This window comes from Megascapheus bottae, chromosome 11 (assembly GCF_031878675.1).
Source record: "Megascapheus bottae isolate mThoBot1 chromosome 11, mThoBot2.hap1, whole genome shotgun sequence".
Taxonomy (NCBI): domain Eukaryota; kingdom Metazoa; phylum Chordata; class Mammalia; order Rodentia; family Geomyidae; genus Megascapheus; species Megascapheus bottae.
Window position 1 is genome coordinate 34,208,426 of NC_143519.1, and position 20,734 is coordinate 34,229,159.

The window sequence follows — 20,734 nt, forward strand, 5'->3', positions numbered from 1 at the left end:
CAGAACAGTAGCATTGGGATGGCGTTCTCCACTTGTGAGGAGCTGTGATGGTTGTGTGGCAGTTGTACTGGAGAGAGGATAACTGGGCGGTGTGTCAACCCTCAGTTTATGTTCCTGTCCCATTGCTTGGAATCTTATAATAAGAAGTCAAGTCAGAGATGCCGGAAATACTTTTCTACTTTGGCAGTATGTTATTAGTATGATAGGTGGAATTAGTTTCCATGTATATTTTTTCTAAGTATAAGTTATGACTTTCTAAGGTAGATCTATATACATACCTGTGTATTTCCTCCAGTCCCACGGGCAATTTGAGATTAGTTCACTGAAAATGCCATCTGTTCTTTGTAGTGGGAAATGAAAAGAAACTCAGAGTTTTCAGCATCACTATGCGATTTGCATTTGAATAATAGGTGTCAGAGACGTGGGTACCCGTTTCTTTTAAGTGTGATGTTAAATGCTTGTGACTTCACTAAGTGTTTGGAAGCAAGATGTTAATATCATAATTATCTTTTTCCTTAATGAGATAATGTTGAGAAGCAGCTTTAGAAAAATGTACTGAATAAGATGCTGAGAATAAAAGCTGAGCTGTCTGCCTTCCCCTTCTTTTCTCTCAGTGGGTTCCTGGGTGGAGAAGTGAGCTAGGAAAACACCCATAGTGCTTTGTGGCATGGAAGTTCAGCCTAGTTTTTCTGGATACTTCACCACTTTTTGTGAATCAGGGCCTGGGCTCTGAGCAATTTTGCTTATAGCTAGTTCTCTATCACTTTGAGCCGCAGCGCCACATCCAGTGGTGGTTAATCGGAAATAATCATCTCACAGATTTTCCTGCCCAGGCTGGCTTTGAATCACAATCCTCAGATCTTAGCCTCCTGAATACCTAGGGAGAATCTATTTTTTGATGACAGTTGCTTCCATAGAGATAGAACACTCAAGAAATTGCTGAAGAATTAATGAAGAATTTTATACTCCCCCCTATCACTTCACATCCTTCAGGAGTCCTCCAAATGACTCATTTCTGAAACCAACAACTTCAGAGACTCCCCTCTACCCCGCTATCTTCCTATTGATACCTTTATGGAGAGTTTTCTATTGATTAGATTCAGTTAGTCCCTAGGACTCACAAGACTCAGAGAAGTTGTCTGTGTTGCTTCTCATTATTAGAAAGAATGCAGATTCAACTCAGTGAAAGAAAGAAGCTCATAGAGCAGGGTCCCGTAGAAAAGGTATAGAATTCCTGGTAGTCTTTTTCCAGGGAAGCTGTGTGGATGGCATCACTGGCTCTTCTTCTAAATAGTTGGTGAACAATAATACACACAGTATGTTTCTAACCACAGAAGCTTGCCTGAGATGCAATGCCCATTGTCTCGTTGAGTTTCACTGAAGTTGGCTTCAAAAACATGGTTGACCATTTTATGGCTGATTTTATCACTCCAGCGGTTGAAATGTTACCACATGGACCAAGAGTCCCGACCATAAACTACCCTATAAGCTTCCTCTGTCTGGCATGGCCTGTATCCTCTAGATGAACAGATATGCTTTTCAGACAGGATATTTATTACATGTGGCTACATGGCTTCTTGAAAGCTGAGGTCAAAAATCAGCCCTCACTCCGATGCTTTACTGTACTTACTCTTCACTCCACCAATAAAGACACATCATTTAAGATCCTAGCATAGAATTTAAGTGAGGTGAGTATATAAAGTGCATATATACACACTAGTATATTGCTCATTCCTTTGTTTATTTAAAGGGTCCTATAATTATTGGTGATTCTATGTATATAAGATACCTCAGAAATAAAGAAATTGACAAATTCTACAATTCTGCTGCTATTTTGGACCCAGGCATAACCTTACTACACCACAAAAGAAAGCCTATTAGTCTATATAATTTTGCTCATGGACATTATTGAGTATTCTGTATTTGTATTTGTCCCCTGTTTCAATTTTCATTAATCTGCCTCCTTCTCATTTGCAATCCCATTCAGATTTTATTTCAGCTTCTTGATATTCATTTTGTGAAACTGGTTGTTCAAAGGCTTTATATCCGATAATTTCACTCCCTGATAAAAAATATTACACTCTAGGTAGGTTGATAGTAGAATTATACACACACACACACACACACACACACACACACACACACACACACACATAGCTGTGTGTTTGCATGGCAGGTTGTACTTTTTGTCTATGATCCATATATAAGAGAACACATGTACTCTTGTCTTTCTAAGCTTGGCTTCCATCACTTAGTATGATACTTTCTAAATTCATATTTCCCTGCAAATGACATTATTTCATTCTTCCTGATGGCTGCATAAAATTTTGTTAAAGATATGTATGTGTGTACTTATATATATAGACACACATATATATATTCATGTATATAGCCTGTATACCTCATTAGGATTTCTTGCTGTTCATATTCTTGACGATGGTCATTCTGACCAACGTGAGGTATTGTTTTGATTTGCATTGTATTTATACCCATTTATGAAGAAATGCATGAACATTACTTTATTGGCCATGTGTACTACTTCTGAGGAGTGTCTGTTTAGCTTCTTATTTAATAATAATTGGATTATTGATTCTTTTTGATTTTAGTTTTTGTGAATTGCTTTTGTATTTCAGTTATTAGACCCTTTTCAGAAATATAGCTAGTGAATATGTATTCTGTGGGCTTTTTTTTTTACTACAGTTTGCTTTTATTTTTATATAGTATGTAATGATCTATAATGATCTTATTTATCTTGCTAACCCTGGGACCTTACTTATTTTATTTTGAGATAGAGTCATACTATGTGGCCCAGACTGGCATCCTCACTTGCCAGCCTCTTTCCTTAGCCTTCTGAATGCTGTGATTACAGGTTTGTTTACTCACATCCAACTCTTTTTAGGGGGGGGTAGATTCCTTTAGCTTAGAAACTATATTCTGTACAGAAGCTTTTAAGCCTGATGAAATCCCATTTGTCAATTCTCTCTTCTATTTGCTGACCTTGGAATTCTACTCAGCAAGTCCCATCTTATGCCAAAGAGTTCTACTGTTTCCCTGGTTCTTCCTGTAATAGTTTCAAAGTTTCAGGCTTAATATTAAGGTCCTAGGGGCTTTGAATTGATATTAATACAAAGTGTGAGACTGGGGTACGGTTTTATTCCTTTAATGCTGCAATTTTTTTACATTAGTTATCTAGTTCAAAGTCACACAAATGTAGTCTATAAAGCATATTAGAGAATTCACATTGATTATTAATCCTTAAGGATAGAAATTCTGCTTTCCACATTTCTAGCACATAGTAGGCATCTGCACATCTTTACTAAGTGAACAAATAAGCGAATCCTTGGTTGAATGACTTCTCAGGGAATGCATAGTGGGTTTTCTAATCATGTGTAGCTCAGTCAAGTGAGAAAAGATAAAGTATTCATAAGAAACAATGAGCATATTTTTATATTATAAAATAAGATGCAGAAGAACAGCCAGTGTTTGTGGGGAAGTAATTCTCTTGATAAAACTCCAGGTACTTGAATTTATGCAAGGTCAACCTTCCCAGTGAGATTTTTTAGAAACAGAGTTTCAACCAGGAATTGGGATAAGCACTCACAAGTTTGGGTGCTTATCCAAACTGCAATTAATCTCTGAACCTTTGGAGGTTTTCTGACTTCTAAAGAAAGCTGAAAAAACCAGAGAGGACAGAGAAATTGCAGAGAAATACCAAAGAGAGTGATCACAGGAAAAGCTTCTGAGGCCAGAGAGATTGCAAGGGCTGTGGGAACAGAGGAGGACAAATAAAGGGTTACAGAAATAGAAGAGAAGGATACCAGAGGAGCAGAGAAAGCTTGGAAAAAGCCAAGGAGGCCAGAGCAATCACAGAAGAGATGCTAAGGGCATAGGGGAGGTGGGGGTGGGAAGGGGACTGAGAAAACAGAACTGAGTGGAAACATTAGGCAGGAGCAGGGGTGAGATTGTGGACAGAGAAATCATTACAGAGGAAGAGGGAGAGAGAAATAAGTTCTCAAGAAGGGTCACTTTCCAACTCTTAGCTTAAAGAACTTTTCTAAGATGTTTCATTAAGTTTGTAGTAGTTTGCATCTTGGAAATATTTTTATCTCATTGTTCTCTTTTTTTTCCTACACTTCCCTTGTTTTATCTCCTGTAAGAGACGATGTATAGGTGGGGCAGGAAAGAAAGGAGGGGATGTGGACTTTTTTGCCCTGATATTTTTGTTTCATTGCCAATAGGTCATGCTCAATGCTAATGATTGCAACTGACCTGAAATGGGATTTTAGTTATTGTGAAAATTTTCCATCTCTCATGATTCAATGTGATGAAATTTCTTGAAGAGACCACATGCTTTTTTTAAAAATAAATAAAGAAAATATACTACTGATAGACTGCAAAATCAGTTTATTAAACAGTGCATCATCTACTGGATAGATTTTGTTACCTAGTGAAAGAGTAGTTTGAAAGTTTCATCAATATTACGCAGTGTCTTGTAAGCCATAGTTCCTGGGGTAAAGGTTTTAGTTGGTCTCCCTGGAGTTTATTCCTCTATTTAATTCAATCACATTTTCCTTAGATTAAAAACATAAAACAGACATCTAGAAAATTGGCATTCTAGCTATAGGCCAAATTCCTGAGACATTCATGCGTTCTAAAGCAAATTCAGAAAAACTACATTTTTCAAGTTCTGAGTCAGAATTTATTTCTAGGCTATGCTGAAGTATATTACCATATTTAATTGAGATTAAAAGCAAAAAAAAAGCAGTTGCTTTAGCCTGACCCTTAAACATTGGCTAAATTTCTAAGTCTGTTGGTGGCCCATCTGCCTAATTCTATTGTCACATATGGACAATAGCTAACCTTTTGTCTTGGCCTCTAGAAAGCTCTTGTGCATATGCTCCAGTTCTATTCATTTGGACTTGTTTTTACAAAGGTGAGCAGAGAAAAGAAAGATCACACAGAAGAAGAGTTGAAAATGTCCCTTCCATTACTGCTGTAACTAAAATTATAATATGTAAAGGCAGTTATCTTCATGTACAAAATATAATATAAAATTGTTATCATTATAAAACATTACTTTCTTCAGCCTGGCTTTACTAATAAGCAAATAACTAAATGAACACAGTCCTTATTGTTGCTAATATGTTTTCTGGGAAAGAAAGGCTGCTCTGAAATTCCATAACTAATTTTTATCCCAAATCATGGGTCTGCACTTACACGATAGAAACTTTGAAAATGAATCCTTGCTTCTGAAGCCTTTAAACTTGACCGAAATCTTCTCATCAAAATTTAGATATCTGATTCATTGGGTAAATTTTCTTACCCAAATGACTTCATTTGTTCTTTATGTTTCTCTCAAGAATGATTAAAACAATAATGCACATATATATATACATATACACAGTATTTATAAAAATAGTTACCTTCTGTGGTGGAGGCATATAATAAGTAGAAGGTAATAATTTTTCTATGTGTCTTCTGAAAGATAAGAATATCATCTTATTTGTCAACAGGTAGCCTTGTTTAAAGTAAAATATATTTAAAAAGTAAAATATATTTATCTGTGTCTGTCTTTTCTTCAAATATTAAGCTTTTAAGATTAGAATATTTGACCTCTTCTTACTTAACTCCTCACAGCCTATGCTATGGTGTGTTTAACCCAGTAATTGTGATTTTTTTTTTTTGACAAATAGTCTCTGCTCATCTTTTCCAGGATCTTGACTTATTCACCTGATGGTTTGAGAGAGCCAGTTTGACTCTCTGCTGTCACCATTTTTTTATTTTATCACTTTTCCTCTCCCTTCTGTACTTCTTTTAACTGATTGTATTGACTTTTGTCTTTGATATTCCCATGCTTGGTTGATTGCCTTATTGCTCTGAGAAAATAGCACCTTCTTGACTTCATGAGCTTGCGGGGAACACTAAGTGAAAATGCTGTATACACTTGGGGAAGAAATATAAAAATTGTTAGAAATGGACAGGAGTTTTACACAGCTGATGAGTGTTAAAGGAAAGATTGAAGACAATTTACTTATGAAGCAGCAAATAAGTGTATTAGCCATAAATTTTGTACCTAGGAATGCTAGCAATTCTGTAACAATTAAAAATAATTAGAAGCATTTTTAACCGATCAAGTATCATGTTATTTTTAGTCAACAATAGCTTTAGATTACTTGGAGATTCAATGAATTGTGAAAGGAAAATATTCAGGAAAAGGATTGTATCTGTACCAGACGTGCAAATTTTTTAAAAAAATGTTGTCATTATTCCCTGAACAATATGGAATAACAACTGTTTATATCTTATTCATTGTTGTGAGTATTCTAGGTATGATTTAAAGTGTAGGAGGAGATGTATGCAACTACTATGTCATTTTCTCTAAGGGACTTGAACATCCTTGGATGATGTGGAAGAATCAATGTGCCATAGATACCAAGCGATGATGAGATCATGAAATATGGCAAGGAAAAAGCAATTTTATTTCATCATTCAGTAGAGCAGAGATGTGTAATTAGATACACTTATGTTTTCATAATGCATAATCATTTTCCCACTCCGTTATCCTCACAGACTCAGTAAATACTGTTAGGTAGGAGGGTGGACACTTGAAACAAGATTGCCTTGGTCTAATCTGGCCCTTCTACTTAATAGCTGGAAAAATCCATTCTCCACTTGTCTCCTGCTTATAAAATGGACATATTGGAAATAAAATTACATAAATTTTGAGATTATTATGACAATGTCATGAGTTACTAGCTTCAAACTGCCTAGAAAAGGACCGTCAAACAGCCAACACTATGTCCTTGTTTATGGGAAAATTACTAACAAACATCTTCATTAAAGTCGAACAGTGTCACCATACAATCTGGTTTTTATTCTCCCAAACAAAAAAATACCTACTGTTATTGCCTGATATTTTCAACCCTGACTGAGCTTTTCTGGTAAAGACCTTGGGTTCAGCAGAGTGAAAAGGATGAGGATCCCTAAACAGTATACTGATTTAACAAGTGAATGTTGTATGAGGCGAACGTGCACTGGAAAACTGTCTTTGCCAAATGGTCAGAGGCATGGGAGTTAGATAGACTTGGGTATGGGTCTGAGCTCTGTCTTTTGCCAGCTGTATGCAATACATCTCCCAAACTAGGAGCCTGAAGTGTTATGGCTGTACTGAGAAGTTGGCAGGAACAGGGGTGAGTGAGCATCACGCATGACAGTTGGGCCATCCTGGATGTTGGTATCTCTTCAATTTGGCCAACTATATGTGATTCTGATTTCTCATGCTTTGAAAGAAAAAAAAAACATTTCTATTCCTTTTTCTTTTAAAAAAAATACCTTAGCACTTAAACATTGTCATTCATACAGTTGTCCCATTAAAACAAAGCAAGCCTAAACCTTACTGAAGCAGAGTCTGTTCGTAGGAAATAGCTTGACTGTTTCCACTCTGCCTCATCTGCCATATTTCAGTTGTTAATTAGAAATGGAAATGGTTTCCAAGTTTTCTTCTTCCCTCGGTATTGATCTTTTGGGTGAACATAAAGCCTCAACCTGTTAAGCCTTACCGCTATGCTTTTCCTACTTTATCAATTCGAATGGATTTAGCATGTATTATCACTATTTAGATCTTAGTTTTCTTTTTATTTCCTTCTCTTTTAAAGCAATCTGACTAGTTGAAAACCTCTTATTAGAAGAGATTATATGATTGTTTTTTTGGTTTAATAATCTGTTTGAAGAATAAATGACTGCACACTTGAGGATTTAAAATGATGTGGCAACAGGAAACAGGCTTCTCTGTTGCAAACCTGGTTTCTTACAGAGTTGTATATAATATACACACATATATATATGTGCGTATTCTCATATATATTTACATATATATTCACATATATATTTATAGTCTCATATATGTGTGTGTGTGTGTGTGTGTGTGTGTGTGTGTGATATACATGCTCAAATTTGATCACATTGCTGCCAGGATATTTTGTTTTATTTAAATGCAACCACACAAACATCTCTAATCTGGTTTCCTCCAATTCATTTGTGAGTTCCCTGTCAACAACGGTTTTATCAGCCATCAGCATCTAATTGAAGTGGCAGAAGTGGCAGTGCTGTTGTAGTCATCCAATAACGATAAAATAAGCAGACTGAAACTTCAGATGCATTTGAACAAAAGCCCTCAATGTAACATAAACAGGAGAAAAGGTAATTAAAGAGCTTTCTCTCTTCATATTTCAACATCACAGTTTTATTTCAATACAGTTCCAGCAGGAGACCAGGGGTAGATTGATTGATCACATTTTATTGGCTGGTATTATTCTGAAATGTGTCCTATACAGGGTAAAGAGGTTTTTTTTTTGTTGTTGTTGTTTGTTTGTTTTTTAAGTGCTACAATCAAGACATTTCAAGAGCAGGCTTTATTTTTCATGTGACAATTAATAATAGATAACAGAAAGCCCTGCCCTTTATTATTGGGCCTTCGGGTCTTTTGAGACTTGAGCTAATAGAACCCATTTGGAGTCTAACTGCAAAACTGTGATGTCAAAAGTTTACGCTGCGTTTCCTGTGAAACTGTGCCTAGGTTTTTCTACTGCTGGAGAAACGGACTTATCTGGCTATCTGAGGTAGTACTGCATGAATGTAAGCAGTTTAGCAATAAGAGATGCAAACTTTCGAAAGAGAGATAACAAAGCCCTAGGAATAAGCCCTGGTCTTGAATGTATATATAGTCCCCAGGCTGGTTGGCATAGCAACTATTTCTGAGAACCCTGGTGCTGCTTAAGTAAACAGCTAAAGCACAGAGCGTGCCTCAGCTAAGCTGGGTCCATCTGTGGTATCAGCATGTGAGGATCAAACAGGAACATTTTCTTCAGCAAATCAATGATATTTTGGTATCTCCTAATAACTCTGTTGTTTGCAGCACTTCATGGCAAGTCTCTGGTTCTCTCTATTTTTTGGTTTGGCTGTTTGACGGACAATCTGAACATATCAGTAAATGTGATATTAAGATGGCTTTACAATAAACCAAAGGATCTAAGCTCATTAGCTTTCACCTTCTCTTGGCAAGTACTTACAAGGAAAATGAATTGATGATCCAATAGCCATCCTTTAGAGGACCCCAAAGAAAAAAAATAACTGCTCAAGTCGTCACTTTAAATTTTAGAAAAACAAATGAATGCAAAGGTTTGGGAATAGGACAAAACATATCCCTGGTTTCTGGCTTTAAAAATCAGTGTGACACTGGGAATACATATATGGTCTATTGGATATAATAGTGATTCTTGCTGCAACTGTTTCCTTACCAGTGGGCAAACATTAAAAGAACTAAGAGTAATTCCAATGGAATATTTGTGGATGGAATCATACAATATATTTAACAAAATGCTCACAGATCCAATTGGGTTCTCACCCAATGACTGCTTTACAACTGAAAATACTCCTCATCTACCTTTCCCATATAATCCAACAACACATCCTACTTTGTATTAACTATGTTGGTCCAAGTCCCTTCACTAGTGATCGGTTTATGGTTGGTGTGTGATTCAGTTCTGGTTACTGAAACAGAAGACGAGATTCTAATAGGCGGATTAATGGTTACACTTGGAATAGAGGGCAAGAAAAATTAAAGTAATAACACAAAAATTGAATATGAAATTTGATGTAGTAGTCAGTAGATGTCATAAATATTTAGGACTTGTAGGTAACAACTGGAAATTTCTGGTGTGGCTGGACTTGATTTTCTGTGCTATTCTTCTCAAAGTCCTCTATGCAGAATATTGTGTTTAAAAAGTATTAAGCAGAGGGCACATGAGGAGGCTATGAAAAACTAGAAACTTGACTAATTCATCTGGGTTTTGTTTTCTGAGGAGAAATGACACAAGAGAAGAGCTCTCTGTTTTGGAAATTTTCAAATGCTTGGAGAGCTCTTTTCTGAAACGTGTGAAAACTGTAGGTAGAGTTGTAAACTGGTAGACCCCTGTCTTTCCTTGGGGAGTCTACTGTAGACCACCCATTCCTGCCAAAGAAAGAAACTTGAGTGAGAGTCAGTGCTGAGGCCAGTTTTTCTCTTATTCACATCAAAAAGTTGTGCTTCCTGAGAAACATGTATTGAGAAATGAGAACTACTGAATGTATGAGAAGAAAAAAAATTCTGAATGTTTTATATTCAGGCTCTCATGCTGATCCCCCTTATAAATCTCTTCCCCAGAAGTAGTCATTTTAAGTCCAGAGTGATTTATTTTTAGCTTGATATATATATATATATATATATATATATATATATATACTCCTGATAATTTTAAAGTGTTGAGTTTCCAAGAATCTGTGGTGTATTTTCATGAATCATATCTTCTTTTGATGACTATAAATTAAGGGTTTTCTTACTCTGAAAAATGCAGGACTTTACAAAGAAGGAGGAAAAAATAAAGGATGAAACGTGAGCCACAAGTTCCTCTCTTTGGGAAATTTTCTGAATAAACTGCCACTAATATGATGTATGATATCATCTTGGCAGTTTATTATTTTGAAGCAATAGCATGTAACACCTCAGAAGGCGCTATCATGATCTATCATATCAGGAATCCACAATTTATAGCTCTGTGTAGTTGGTAGTACCAAGACATTCCTTAAGCGTTAGAAGGCAAGGGCATATCTATAGTGCTAAGTATATAGTATAGTATAGTATAGTATAGTATATAGTATTGATTATTATACTAGCATTCTCCTAGCAGAGGATCACAATAGTTCAAAAGCTATGTACATATGGCCATATTGGATGATGCTAAGTGAAATGAACTCCAGTATATGGAAATAGGAATTTTATCTTTGTGATTGTTTTTAATATACTATGTGAAGTTATGTCTTTTTGCTATTTCCTCCGTATGATTTATCTCATGTAGTTAGTATATCTGACTTTAGTATCCGCTATATTGTATATACTTTTTGTAATTTACTTGAAATAGGGAAAGAAAGGGGAAAAAATAAGATGATTGAGAGGTGGTGGGAGAAGGGAGAGAAAAATATGGGAAGTGGTATCAATGTTTAAGAAGTAATGTATCCACTATCTGATGAATGTAACTAATCCATCTATATATCAATGTGACAATAAAATACAATAAAAAGAAATATCTTCATATAATTTTGTTTGAGTGAGATCTGGGATTAGGGTGGAAATTTCTTTGTTTACATGTTTACATTTTATATCAATATATAAAGTACTGTTTGTTTAATGTTGTAGTGAATTTCCATGGTAATCTGGTAAATGGCTTGAATTATGGATTGAAGATGTAGAGATGCAGAGATAGAGGTAGTCAAGATAACTTGCCTGAAATCACAGGACAGATGAGTGTCAGAGGCATTGGACCTCAGGTCTTTTGATTAACTATATTGATACATTGCCCTTCCCTGCACCCTCTACCCTCAGAACATTTTCTTAGTATCTGCTTTAAGTTTAGGGCTAACACCATTTAGTTGCATATTTTTTATTTGGTAGTAGAGGAGCTGGTGGTGATGTTGCTTTTATCTGTATTTTTAGCACCACAACTCAAGGCTCATAATCTCCTATACCTCAGCCATTTCCCTTAAGATTTTTTATCAGGGCTTCTAGTTACCCATCCATGCCACTCCAAAACCAGATGCCAGCCAGCTAGGCCAGCCCACATGTCCTCCAGCCTCAACTCAAGCCCTAGGAACTATTCAAATAAGCCAGGAGCCCCAGCTGACCCCATCTTGAATGCATTCTAAGCCAACTTTTCTCTACATCCAGTTTGCTGTTGCCTTCCCTTGGTCCAACCACGGCTGCTTTGTAGGAGTGTGTGGCATTGGCTGGAAGCTTCCTTTTCCCTTTTTTAAGTAATGAAGAGTTCCACCTTTCAGCTAGCTGAGCTTCACTGCTTCGTAACTTGCCTTCAAAAGAATCTTTCAATCTTATACCACACCTCTTTGTAGTTTAAATTTATCTCTCACCTTTTTCATTGAACTATGATACAATGGGAAACACTTTCGATAGAGGGACAGGTGACTGGCCTACTTCAGGAGATTTTTGTGGATCCTTAATCAGGTTTATTTAATCTCTTCAAATCTTACCACTTATCCATAATGTGAGCAACATCCCTAAATGCAAAGTTCCCTATTCTGGGTTGAAATTTTATCATCTCATGATGTGTCTTGGTGGTGCCAAAGTTCAAGAATTCTTGTACTTTGTACTTATACTAGGCTCTTTGTTTCCTCTACCACCCCTCGAAAAAACTTCTTGCTGAATGCAAAAGGAATGTTCTCTTGGAAGGCAATGTCTGTACCTAGCATGGTCTATTCACATGTAAGTCATAAAGAGATAAGGCAAAAGGCATCAAAAAATTATTCTGTAAAAGGATTTTTTTTTTAGAAAAAGTGCCTAGACCCAGTCTTTCACTAAAAACAGTACTTAAGTTGCTTTGTAGCCTGTAACTGTAACAAAGTGCTTGATTTTTATAGTATCTAAAATTGTCCTTTTTTAGAATATAACTTATGAATTCTGAGATGTGTTTGTTAATACTCCTTGGAGATTGTGTAGTTCTCTCTCTCTCTCTTGTCTTTTTTTTGGTCATGAAACTTCAGAAGCTGCTGAAGTTGCAGATTTTGGTGTCATTGACCTCTCTCCCTCCTTGTTTAGCAGTTGATGAATCTTTGGGGAGAAGTATCTGTAGCCCCTGATCAAGAGCCAGAAAATAGATCTCTGTAAATGGCAGGCCCTAGATGCCTGATTTTCCTGAAAGATAAACTCTTGATAGGCAAGCAAGGGCTTAATGATTTATGCCTGTATGCCTAACACCAGATAGTCAGACTACATCCTAAAGTGTGCATAGGAGGAAAAGCTATTACTGTACTTGGCTTGTCAGTGATAAATTCTATCAAAAAAGAAAAGAAGAGACATAGGTTATTAAAGAGCTTGTATTTGAAATGGGTTCCAAAATTCAGCAACCCAGGGATAATGATAATAATGGAAGGGGATGTCTTAAAACACTTGTGTGGGCCTCATTCTCTTCCCGCTATGATTTCTCTTTATTCGAGATTGAGGTCAAGGTTTTATGCAGTATTAGTGTTTTAGAACAAGAATGGCTGAAAGGCAGCTCTGTTGTTGGAACTTCTTGTCACCTCTTTTCTTTCTTTTTTTTGGAAAAATATATATGATTTTTTATTGCTCTCAGTTAAAGTCACATAATTACATATATAAATTCAGCAAATTTATGAATTTCTTCTGTGAATCAACTCAGTGTTAGGCACATTTCATATGTTCCCTTGTTTAACCCTATACTTTTGTTTATGTGCTTGTCTTGGGGCTTGAATTCATGTCCTGGCACTGTCTCTGAGCTTTGCTCAAGGCTAGAGCTCTATTGCTTAAGCCACAACTCCACTTTCAGCTTTTTGGTGATTAATTGGAGATAAGATTCTCTTCCTGCCCCTGCCGGTTTCAAACTCAGATCTCTGCCTCCTAAGCAGCTAGGACTATAGCTGTGAGCCACTGGCACTAGGTAATTTCTCTCTCGCTCTCTCTCTCTCTCTCTCTTCTCTCTCTCTCTATCTATATATATATATTTTAATGAGACTGTTAGTTTTATACATTACTGTATGAGAATTTGACTAATGTTCTGATGTCTTGTCACCTCTTTTCTAAAGAGAGATGATTCTGTTTCAATAACCCAAATGAAAAAAGGGAGGTCAAGATTTCTCCTAGGGATTAGAAATAGAAGGCAGAGTGTAGACGATGATTTCCAGTCATTTCAGGGTTCCTGGGAGGTTCTGCTAATTATAATCGTGTAATCTTCTCACGGTTGATTTAGCAAAATACTTTCTCTTCCACTAATTCTCTCATACAAAGAAGACTCAATACAGGTGAAATATGTTGCTTTTTATGGAACTTTCCTTCCTGGAACAGACATTGATATACATACCAATAGGTTCTCACATACCTTTACAGTGTGTGTGTGTGTGTGTGTGTGTGTGTGTGTGTGTGTGTGTGTGTGTGTGTGTGTGTGTTCCCTTGGCTTTTCAGCATCTTCTCTGTGACCACAGGCACTTGAAACTTCACTGTGTATTTCACTAGGAATCTCTTAAAGAGAGCAGAGAAGCCTGGGAACTTACCATTCTCTGAGAGTCCCTTTGCCAGTGGGTGACTGCTAGGGAAGTTTGGAGCTCATTTCCTCTGCTTCAGGATCATCTGTCTCTAAGGCATTAACTTCCTATTCCAGATTCCCCATGGTAGATCAGGCTGAAGTGATCTCCTGGGAGACTTTGAAATATTATTTGGGCATGACTTCTTTCTCTTTGCCAATCTGCATTCTCCCATTCTCTTCATTTAATTTAAAAGTATTTTCATGTAATGCCTATGGTGAAATCTGCTTCTAGGGACTTGATCTAAAACACAACTTTCCGGATACACTTTTCCTTTGAATTCATCTGATTTGCTCTCCTTTCATTCCAATGCGATTATGTTCTTTCTGATAGTTGGGGGAATCTGATGAAATATTTTTATTTTGTTGCTTTATTTCTCATCTGTTTCCAAAAGAAATCTTTTGGATTTTTTCCATTGAATGAATTAAAAGAATAAACCAAAACAAAGACCTTTGGACAAAAGCTATGTGGGGAAAGATAGAGAAAAAAGATAGACTGAAAAGAATAACTGAAATGAAGAATACTATTTAGTTTGTATGTCTTGACAAGGATTAAGGAAACAATTTTCCTAGCTAATATTCAATATTTAGTAGTATAAAATGGTTTTAGTCTTCAGTTGCTGTGTAACAATTTTTCCCCAAATCCAACAGCATGAAACAACAGACATTTATTATCTCCCAAGGTGCTTGGGGTGCAGAAACTGGGGATCCACTTAGTGGGGGCTGTGACTCAGTCTTCCATGAGAGAGCAGACAAGCTGTTGGCAGCAGCTACAATTGTGTCAGGTTTGACTGGGGCAGGAGAATTCATTTCCAAGCTTACTCATGTGGTTGTTGGCAAGCCTTGGGTCCCCCTGGCTGTGGTCCAGAGGCCTCCCTTTCTCACCACATGTGTCTCTCCACAGGCAGCCTGCATGTCCTCCTGACACAGCAGCTGCCTTCCCCCAGACTGATCTCAGAAAGACAGGAACCCACTGGTGGAAGCGGCAATCGTTTATAGCCTACTCTGGGATGACAGATTCCCCTCACTTTTGCGGCGTGTTGTAGCCTTCAAGGACCAGGTTAATGTGGAGAGGACTACACACTGTGTGAGGCTGAGAGGGGGAGATCATTGTGTGTGTGGTTGGGGAGGGGAGTCAACAGAGGAGGGACAGGCACAGTATCTTTGAGGATGGTGACCACAGAAGTACATCATATATATTCATTACATCCTTAATAGTATAAGGATGAAAATCACAGCTCAAAGAGGACTATGTATACTGTGTTTTCTATGCTCTATGTCCTTGTCATAAAGGAATGTCAATGAATATTTATGGTTATTCAAAATCTACTCATCTTCCAAGATGCTTCTCCATAAAGAGAAGTATTAAGGACAAAGTATGCTGTAGTGGCTATTGCAGTGAATGCTAATTCAGGTACTTTTAAGTCAATCTTCACAAAAAGAAAATTGTTACATGTCCTTCATTTCCACTATGTTTCCGATACACCCCAAGGCGATATACTCCCCATGGCAAGGGTGTATATTTCAATGGCCCTTCCCAATGCACCTCCTGTTCCCTTATTTTTGCCATTTCTGGGGCTTGAACTCAGGACCTGGGCACTATTCTTGAGCTTCTTGTTCAATGCTAGTGCTCTACCACTTGAGCCACAGTACCACTTCTGGTCTTTTTTGTTTATGTGATACTGAGGAATTGAACCCAGGGCTTCATGCATGCTAGGCAAACACTAAGCCACACTTCCAGCCCCTTTCGTTCAGATTTCACTAATCCTACATTTTGCTTTCATCATGTCAATGTTGCTTAATGATTCATTACTATTAAAATCCAAACTCCTTGACTTTTCGAAAGCAAAATCCATCAACCATGTCTATTGCAGGATTATTTACCATAGCTATGATATGGTAACAACCCAGATGCAGCTCAGTAGATGAATGGATCAAGAAAATGTTGATATATATATATATATATATTTATATGTAATGGAATTTCATGCTGCCATCAGAAAGAATGGCATTGTCCCATTTGTAAGGAAAAGGAAAGACTTGGAAAAAATCTTATTAAGTGAAGTAAACCAGACCCAAAGAAAGACTCTATGATTTCCCTCATTTGTAATAATTAGTATATGTTTAGGATAGTCCTAGCAGAGGATCACAGTAACTCAATAGTTACATACATATGGCCATCTAAAATGGTGTTAATCGAAATGAACTACAACATATGGAAACAACAAGTTTTTTTGTTTGTTGTTGTTGTTGTTTCTTTATGTATTGTATGAAGTTATTTCTGGTTTCCTTTGTTTTATTCTCGATGTCACTGATTTTTATTGATACTCTGTGTCTTGTCTATATACATTTATCTGATTTGGAGAAGGGAAGAGGAACAACAAAATGGTGAGACAAAGGACAAAGTGTGAATCAATGCAGCAGCAATGTTCACAAGCCACTATGTTGGAAATGAACTCTACAACTTGGAAGCAGTGCCTTGGAAAGAGTGAAATGGTGAGAAAAATGAGAGAGGGAATAACAATGGTCAACAACAAATGTACTCATTGCATTATGTATGTAACTGTAATGTTTCTGTAAGATCACCTTTACAATAAAATTAAATAAAAAAAAACCAAAGTTCATTTCTTTAAGAGTTTATTCTTGTTCTCTCAGCATGAACCATTTAATTCAGTCTGAAATTTTTCTCATTGTTTCCCAAGTTTCCTTGCTTATTCTGAACTCTATTCATTCTTGCTATCTTTTACTTACTCGGGATTTGTTATCCCATGATTAGGTGCTAAGTTCTTCTTGAGCCATTCTCTTGATTTTCCTCTTTCTTAATTCAGTATTAGTCCAGTATTTCTTAGGTGTATTATCATCTCAAATAATTTTTCAATTTCCTAGATTGTTCTTTTCTATCCTGCCTCCACACAGCACTATTGTTTTTACAACATGATACATGGCATATATCATTTTGCTTAAAGAATGAAAGCATTTTGAGAGCTGGTAGCTTAATAGGTTCTCAGTATTATATACTGAATGGCCCAGGAAAACCCCATTATACATTTCCCTAATGTCTCCCTGTAATTCTACCTGTCATTTTGATCTTTCCTTCTTGTGAAGTCTGTGATGTGTTAGTATCACTTGTGCTTGCTCTAACGATCATTTAATTCTTTTTTTTTCATTTATTCATTCAGCACTGTTCTTGAGTATCTATTATTTGTCTCACATCATGCCAGGTCAAACAAAAATAGAAGGTGGCTGCCATCATGATCTTTGCAGTCGAATTGCAAACAGACATAGAAGTTAATAAGGACACCAAGAGAATATGAACACAGCTTAAGGAAAACATTCTGAAGAAAGAGCTCCTGGTATGAAGACTTTTAAGCACAGGAACCAGCCCTGGTCTCCACATTCAGAGAAACAGTTCTGTGGATGTCATCTTTGTGCTGAGATCTGAACAATGAGTAGAATTCACACAGAAAAAAAGACACGGAGCCAGGAGTGAGGTTAGCTGAGTGTTTTGAGCAAGGCAATGGCATAGTGACCCTGTGATGGAATGAAGATGTTTACAAAAGGTCTAGGTGATTAGATTTGGCAAATAAAAGATGACACCAACAGGAAATTTGGAGCAATCTGAATAATGTATGGAATTTAGTTATAAGTTATATATCTGTATTGATTTCTAAGCTCTGACAATTCTATCACAGAAATAGAAGATAATAACTTTAGGGCATACTGAAACTGATAATTGATAACTCTGCACTATCTATGAGATGTTTCTCTAAATATAAAATTATTCCAGATGAAAGTTTATTAAATTATATTAACTAATTTTTGTTCCTATTGTGGGGCTTGAACTCAGGACCTATGTACTATCCTGAAGGTTTTTGTTGTTGTAGTTGTTGTTCAGGACTAGTGTGCTAGCTCTGATTTCTGGCCTTTTGGTGGTTAATTGGAGATAAGAATCTCATGGACATTCCTTCCTGGGCTGGCTTTCAACTTCGATCCTCAGCTCTTAGCCTCCAATATAGTTAGGATTACAGGTATGAGACACAGGCACTTGCCTAAAGTTAATTTTTTAACATAAATTCAGCAGGGAAAAAGATCAGGATATGAAGGGTAATCTAAGCTAGGCAGTGGTAGCTCACATATGCAATCCTAGCTATGCAGGAGGCTGAGAGATAAGGATTGTGGCTCAAAGCCAGTCCGGGAACAAAAGTCTGTGAGATTCTTATCTCCAAAAAACCAACAGGAAACCGGAAGTGGCAATGTCACTCAAGTGGTAGAGCACTAGCCTTGAGCTGAAGAGCTCAAAGACAATGCACAGGCCCTGATTTCAAGCCCCACAACTCTCTCTCTCTCTCTCTCTCTCTCTCTCTCTCTCTCTCTCTCTCTCTCTCTCTCTCTCTCTCTCTCTCACACACACACACACACACACACACACACACACACACACACAGTAATCTATACATATAAACTGAAGATTAAGACCCATACAAGATGTCCTGGGCTTCTGAAATACTACATTGTAACATTAGTCATTATTTTGGAGTAGAGAAGACTGTTATGGTATTGGATGGTGAATGATAAGCTGGAGCTACATATGAAAATATTACCATCCTGTGGACAGTGTGGAAAGAGGAGTGGAGGAGTACACAGTGAGTAAATGAGGCTAGGCTACTCTCTTATAGATTATAGACTAGTAAATGGAGTTGGATTAAAGGTAGGGCTAGAGTCTCTTTAGGAAGATATGTGGTTTAGGATTGCATTTATATTTTAGTTTAGTGCCTACCATAAAATTTGTACATAATATCTGTAATAGCTATAGGACACACAATCCTTGAATCAATAAATGAATGGACAAACAGGTAAATATAAAGGGGAAGATTAGGTTAAGCAATCTCTAGAATCTTTGGTATCTTGACCTTGTACAAAACTGTAGGGTGAAGACTGGTGATTTCAGACAGGATCAAACATCGTTTCCCTCTTGCTTTCAAGGATGCTGACTCTAGAATGAATGATTCCTTACCTTAGTTTTGGAATGCCTAGGACTTCCACAGAGAGCCCTAGGTGGACTAAGACACAACTGAAAGGAAACTGGAAATTGTTCAATAACCACAGATGAAAGAAGCAAGACAAAGTGCAGTGAGCCATCTACAACATGACTTCTTCCTTCAAGCGAATGTATTCTGCATGTCATTTGCACTTTGCCCTTTGACAACAGGAATAATCTTAGGGTTTTTTTTTTTCTTTTTTTCCCTTTAGAAGACTCTTGTAATTAGAGGTTCTTCTCTTCCTGGAGGGGGGGAATGTCTTAATTTTCAGTGGAGCAGAACAATTACTATGGGGACAAGGAAGTGCCTAGAGACCTTTTTGCTCAGTTCAGTTGAGATTTAGCAGAATAGACAGTGACTGGTCTGTGTTTTCTGCAAGGCTTTCTCACTTGAAAGGACACTACTGGTCTTTAAAGAACTATCTCTTGGGCTAATTAGAGTAAGGAGCAGGAAGAAACTGCTTGCTGCTTTTCTTCCAACTTAAAGGAAGAAGAAAATAAATGGTTAACCTTCCAATTATTTTATCCACATGAGCCTGATGATCCTAGTCACTCTCCTAGAATTATTTTTCTCTCTCTCTCACATTTATCCTCATCTTTGAGACAGAATACATTCTAACCATGTTTATTTTCTATCACATGACTAATTTTAGCCAATGGAGTTTATATCATGGATCTTAGAGGTTAATCTTTTCTCTTTCTTGTTTTCTCTCCTTCCCAGACATGCATTCATTTGACTGGCAGTCTGGAAAATTGAAAAATGCCACAGGGGTTATTAAGGTGGAAATCGGTTCTGCTCCTTGAAGCTCAGCAAGCTAGTTATTGCTGTACGTATAATATCCAGGAATCAGAGTAGCACGCATTGTTCTTAGCTTGCCTGACACAGACCCATATCAGCTGTAACACCCAGATAGAATGAAGGGGTTTCAAGATGTCATTTTTCGACTCTGAAGTATATCCCTTTAGTCGATTAAAACAGAGTCCCTGAAGTTATTAGAATGTATTCTGTGTCTTTGTGCACACATATTTGATTTACTTTTGTTCTTATTAAAATGGTAAGCCTAGAATAAAGGAGAAAAGGGAATCGTCCATAATCCATATTTTAATAATTGCCTGAGTGCACATGTAGCCTACAGAGACTTCCCTGTTTCTGTAACTATTTACTTGGCTCTTTTATGAAATGTGTATTACTTACCTGGCCTGGTAGACCATGACACAGCTTCTGGCCTATCGTGTAATCCTGCATTTGCTCTCTGAGTCCTTTGGGCATGTTGTCTGTCTGTAGGATGGAGATATTATTTTAATGGATCTTTTTCATAATAATGGATACATATTACATAAATTATATTGAGCTTTTATGATATTAAAATATGAATATTAAGAAAACTATTGGGAAAAGTTACTATATAATTGAGATAGCCAATTTTCCGATATTAGATTTCTTTATTAATTTTTTTCCTCCATAAAAATGTTGAGGGAGTTTCAATCTACATTAAACTTATAAACATATTTTAGAAATGCAATTGTTTTGTTACCCTCTCCCTTTCAATAATAG

General features: G+C 36.8%; 1 long non-coding RNA gene across 1 annotated transcript; it reads left to right on the top strand.

Moving 5' to 3' along the window:
• The first annotated feature begins 16,492 nt into the window (after positions 1 to 16,492).
• Positions 16,493 to 19,974, top strand: LOC150056894 (uncharacterized). Its single transcript, XR_016537011.1, has 3 exons — positions 16,493 to 16,637; positions 17,363 to 17,632; positions 19,901 to 19,974. It is a non-coding gene; the product is annotated as an uncharacterized LOC150056894 (long non-coding RNA).
• Positions 19,975 to 20,734: the final 760 nt, after the last annotated feature.